At 41.8% G+C, this 5,880-nt stretch overlaps 1 long non-coding RNA gene across 2 annotated transcripts; it reads right to left on the reverse strand.

The window, feature by feature from the left end:
* Positions 1-240: 240 nt before the first annotated feature.
* On the reverse strand, positions 241-5,855 carry LOC135313969 (uncharacterized). 2 transcript variants are annotated; one of them, XR_010373477.1, is made up of 4 exons: positions 5,380-5,855; positions 4,386-4,500; positions 1,552-1,690; positions 241-991 (listed from the first exon to the last, which is right to left on the reverse strand). It is a non-coding gene; the product is annotated as an uncharacterized LOC135313969 (long non-coding RNA). The 2 variants fall into 2 exon arrangements; XR_010373476.1 differs by having other exon boundaries at positions 1,552-4,500; positions 5,380-5,758.
* Positions 5,856-5,880: the final 25 nt, after the last annotated feature.

The raw sequence follows: 5,880 nt of genomic DNA on the forward strand, positions 1-5,880 counted from the left end.
TATTCTGAAGACACCCAATCCTACCTGCCCAATGCAAGCAGAGTTGCAGTAGCCTATTGTGTGGCGACACCGACATCTAGTGGGCTCCAACACCACTTCCAGCTTTCCCAAATGTTCCAAAAAATCGGTTGAGGTCAAAGCATCTCTCTGTGGGATACTCTGACCTTAATATAGATGCATATTTAAAAGTACAATGAAATACGAATAGCCGAATGTTGAATTTCTTATTTAAGGCTGGGTCTTACTACAGAAGCATGAAGATTTATTTGAATTAGGAGCTGCAGGTACTGAGCTCCGCCTGTAGTAAAAGCTCTGATGAACTCAGTTCAAGTAACACAGGATTCAGCACTCCCCCAAAGAACTCTGCAGAAGACAGACAAAATCTGCTCTTTCACGCTTCCTGACAAGTGCAAAATGACAGGGTAAGACTGATTGATTTCAACGGTTGTGTTTACACTAACAGTACGGATGCTCAAAAGCTATGTAGGCTGGGGTCCCAGTCGCTGCCACAACTGCCACGTGCCAGTTCAGACTAGCTAGAAAAGATGTGATAGGCAAAGTCAGAACCATATAAGCTTCTTTCCTCAATATGGTCTGCCCAATGTTCTTAAAATAATTTCAGCTTCCAGCTTCCTACACAGACCTCACGATGTCCCACAGAGAAGATAAGTTTAATTATTCCTATGCCATATGGAGAAACTGTAGTACCATGTGACAAAGTAATTTTCTCACAGTCATCAGCAGGGAAGTGGTAGAGCTGCAAATACTCCTCTGGTAATTAAACTATCGTTGCACAGTAAAAGGAAGAAAGCCCAAAACTTTAATTTTTATTTCCACTGGGGCCAGTTACGGCCTATAGAATTTTCCATACAGTCTTCCTCAAAGTATAAGATAGACAGTTTCTACCAAGACAGACAGCTGGGGTGTGGGACGGAATTATTATCCTGCCTGGGTATCCAGCTAGCCCTCTACGGCTCCAGGAAGTATGATACTGAAAGGACAAAGATCACAAAAACAACACATGATTTACCTAGTGGAGTTCCCTGAAACGTCAGGACTTTTGCCTGCTGAATGTTTTGCCAACTGCTGCACGCAGTCCTAGTACAACTCCAGTTCAAGTGTTTAGGGGAAGCACAGCAACAGCTGCTGTAAGGATCAGTGGAAGAGTGCACTAATGTGAAAAGGAGCATTAACTCTCACTCAGATAGCTGTAGTTTCTGAGCGGAAGCATGCTGTTGAGAACAGCTGCTTTCTGGTTCTGTCAAATCCAGTCCCCAGATTTTTCGTGAAAGCCTGATTGTACACAGGCCAGGCAGCTGGCACTACTGATTTTATAATCTTTGCCTGGTTATTATCAAGCTAAGCTCACAGTTGCTAATGTTGGCACAGAAGCCATAGATTCACACATAAACAAATGTCCTTACCTATTTCAGTAAAACAAGCTTTGACTATTAAACGGAGGTAAAATTTAATAATGTTTATTTTAAATTACACATTCTGCTCCTTTTATATGTCTTTTCACTACATTAATAAATGTTAAATCAAATTTACCTTCAGATTTCCACGCACATCTATTTTGAAAACCTGGTTCCATGATTGCTGATGTTCTTCAAAGTATTAATCGGCATTCTGCAGAGTTGAGACTGGCAACACATTGCCAGAACTCTTCATTTGCTGCTGTTTAACTACACTGAAAAAGGACATAAATACATAAATATTCATAAAGCAGCTGTTTTATGCAAATATATGTGGCAGTTCCATAATCATGAGTAGGAAGGGGAATAGTGTACATACATGCAGTGACAAAAGGTGTGACCCCTATAACTCAATATATCATAGAACTAAATATGTATGAATTCCAACATGGGTACTACATTATTTGGATTACACTTGCTACCAGAATGTGTTTATTTATTTTATTGTGTTTTCACAGTGATATAAACTGACTTATGGAGGTATTTTGGGGCTGTCTTTGTTAAATCTTTGACTCCAAAGCCTTTGGTTTAAACACTACCTTCCCGTAAGTCAGAAAGCCATACTGGAGTCAGCTTAGAAGCATTTACGTTATAAGCTATTATTCTTTATATTAAAATATTTTATTTTCCTAATTATACTATAAACCTTTATATTAATATAATTTGGTTGGTTGGTTGGCTTGGGTTTTTTTGGTAAGTGCTAGTCTTTAAGGATATGGTCTAAGACTCATTAGCATCAAGGAGAGAATACTGGAAGCACTCCCAATGAATACACTAGATATTGGTAAGTGGTAGTCAAAGGATTACTTTAAAAATCAAATATTTCAGGAAAATCATACATACATTAAAATTACAGCACACCTTAATGGCAAGGTGAACAAACAAAATAGAAATTGACATTATCTATCAAGCCATTCTGAACCACACTAAACTATGCTAAACCTATGTTTCTCCAAAGTGACCTTAAAAAATGCTCAAGATTCCACACACTTCAATACTTTTCAAGAAAAATGACAAGAAATAAAACCTTAAGATTAAATTCTTCACAGATAAGCCTGACATAGAAGCAAATTTAGTAGTTAGTAACAGTGACTGTGCTGCAGCATCTAGTTGTTCAACCTACAGATCTCGAGCTTCTTGCCCTATTTTACAGTGTATTCAAATGTAATACTTTGCTGCAAAACTTTACAGCTACGTGATCAAGATTTAGGCAGACAAATGTGATGATTTAGAGAGATATAAAAGGCTAGAACTACAGGAATTCTAACCATTGGTCTTATTTGTCTCCTACTTCAGGAAATCTTAATCTGAAATCCTCAAAGCCCTCACTCAAATGCTTACCAAGTAAGAGTATTAACATTCTCTATATAAATTCTACTTCTGGTCATAGGCAGGGATGTTCCAGGGTCTGTTCATATCCAACAGTACAATGCTGTAAAAGGTTATTTTTTCTTTTTGGACATGTTATAAGCAAGGCTGAAGATCAGGCAGTAGGCAAAGTAGGGTGTTCATCATACCTGCCGGTGCATTGGTCACCCACCTTCTTCTTAATCATCAGAGACGAGGGGACATGGCATGCTTCAATTTCTTTTTCAGCCTGAGATGATTCCATAGATTCTCTTTTGGCTTATACTTCATTACTTTTACAAGTGACCATCCGTGCTGTCTACCCTGCACTTCTGAAGGAAGATACTGTTCCTCCAGCACATGTCGCAAAGTAAACATGCTGACTCCTCAGCTGTTTGCAGCTGATTTTATCAGAACGTGCTGGGTATCTCTACACACCGTACATTCTTTGAGTACACCTCTAGAGCTCTCTCAGTCAGCATCTAGTTTGTAACCAAGCCCACATACTATGGCTCTCCTTACCTGAGCCAGATGCATTAGTTTATCCCAAACTCAAATCCCTGAAAATGTTTTTGGCTCTGAATAGCAGCTGTAGAGGAGGAGCACATTTCCTACTAAAATTGAAGCTTCCAATAAAGACAGGACAGACAGCCTGTGTGTGGTAATCTCTTGCAATGACAACAGGAATCTCCCACATTCAGCTGTTAATACCTGAATGCCTGTTCCCTCTAGGATGCCAAAATAATGTCCAGAGTTTGTCCTCAACACTATGTTATAGGCCTATAGGGTGTGAAAAAAGATAATTTCAAGAAAGGGAGTAAATCAGTAGTGTTTTAAGAGTAGTAGAATGCTGTGGAACTCAGGAAGCATGGAGTTCCAGGTTGTGATCCAATAACTGAATTTATTTTTACATTGTAGAATAAAATGGGGAAAAAAATTATCCAAACTAGTTTTATATGAAATACGTAACATGCACTACAACAGATCTTCCTCTTAATAAGTTTAGTAAGCATTAGCCTGAAGAGTTTTCTCCCTCTCACTCACATTCTGACTGCTTAAACATTCATGAAAAGAGGAAGAAAGTTAAAAGTGAGAACTGAAAAAACACATCCAATGCCCCACATGCACCAAAGAGCCCATCTGCTAACGGCGGAAGTAGTGCCTACTTAGGGCATTTTCCTAAGAAGCGGTACTGTTCTGTTAGGGCTCCTTAGGAAATCAGCAATTAAAAGTAGGTATTCCAAATCCTACAACACTCTAACCCATGGGGGCTTAAAGGATGGCAGTTGTCCTCCTCTTCCATCCAGTTATGCTAGAAAGGAGAGGTAACTAACCATTTTCTGAAGTAAAAAAGTGGAGTGTCAAGGCTGTCAGTCAATATACCACAGAAAGCAGCACTTTCCTCTTGGGCAGGTAAGGCTCACGTCATGGGCAGCAAAGGGGTGCAACCTTCAGGGAAGAACTAGCAGTATTTTGTTTTGGGAAGAGTCAGACCATGTTGGTTGCTGCCAATTCCAGCCTGAAGATACCACCCTCCCAAGGCATTACTGGGGTACATCCCACCTGAAGTGGTGCTTCTGCTTCAAGGTCAGGCACTGCTGCTCTCAGTTGTTCGGCATCTCTGTCTGTTCGTGGAACTCAATCAACAGGAACTGCTGATGCTTAGCACCAATTAAAGCTATGAAATGAGATAATTGCATCTGTGTGTCCAAATTTAAAACCTTTGGTGTTGCTGTCTTTTCACATACCCTACGCTATCACAAGACATCGTAATCAGCTCTTTTATGACCATGTAGTGCTGAGCAAAACATAAAGATTCATGACACCTTTATATGCTAGTAAAACTCATTTTAAGATACGGAAACAAACATGCCATATCGTTTTTATACATAAATACATACACCCATGTAAAAATGAGACAATAGAAGCTGAAAAAGGTATAATGCATTCAGGCAAAACAAACACACACACAATAGCTTTCAGGCCCTCTCCTTATCAGCACTAAAGATACAATGGGGACTTTACACAGCCTGGGTTCTGTTTTGGTTTTAATTCCTGGAATTTGACTGCACATAAGCAAGATTGCATCGACTGTTATTTTCCTTCTCTGGAATTCACTTCTTGTCATAATACCCTAGGATATCCTGTGACTTTATCAAATTTAGCCAAACATTACTTATCATTTGGATTAGGAGGTAAATTACTGAACCAAATGACCAGGATCATTTTCAGGCTGGGAATATTAGTTTGTTGCCAACGATGCCACACTGTAAACCTGCTTTCTAATTGCTAGCCCATGTCAAAGGTCCTTTCTTCTCAGTCATTCAAAAAATCAGAAGAGATGATAAAATAATGAAAATTATAAAAATGAGAGCCTATTTTCTAATTTTCTCAATTGCTGCCATGAAGTTACACCACTCCAGTTATTTTCAATTACCCCCTTTGTGATGCTTTGGTGCTATTTTATGCTTGTGACTCAGTATACACTTATCTAAAAAAGCTCTTTTAACAAACAGCCTTTTTCTGAAAGACTTTAAAAAAATCTTTCCCAGCTTACATTTCCATGGTCTATTCGAAAAACGTTTTCCGTGAGGGCAGGATTTGACTTACAAAACTCAAAAAACGGGGAGGGGGGTGGTTGCACTTGTCCTCCCAGAGCCGGGTCCGAGGGCTCTGGGCCGGGCCGGAGCCCCACGGGGCGGCAGAATTACCACACGCAGGGCCGCTGACAAACGTGCCCCGGGCGGGCCGCCACCGCCCGCCTCGCTAGCTGCTCTTTACCGTAAAAGCCGCGACTGGCTCCGGGGAGCCTCCCCTCCCCGAGGCCGCCGGGCGGACTGACACCGCTCCGCAGCCCCCCGCGGGCCCGGAGCGGGCAGATAACGGCGGGATCGCCCTGAGGCGGCGAGGCCTTCCGGGTCCCCGCGAGGGGGCACCGCCTCCTCACGGGGGCGCGAGGTGGGGCGAGGCCGGGGCGGGCGTCGCCGCTTACACCGGCCGATCCGGGCTCTGCAGCTGACGCCGCGGCCGCGACCAATCGGCTGCGGCGCCGCGCCGG

The sequence above is a fragment of the Phalacrocorax carbo genome, chromosome 6, assembly GCF_963921805.1.
Source record: "Phalacrocorax carbo chromosome 6, bPhaCar2.1, whole genome shotgun sequence".
Classification (NCBI taxonomy): domain Eukaryota; kingdom Metazoa; phylum Chordata; class Aves; order Suliformes; family Phalacrocoracidae; genus Phalacrocorax; species Phalacrocorax carbo.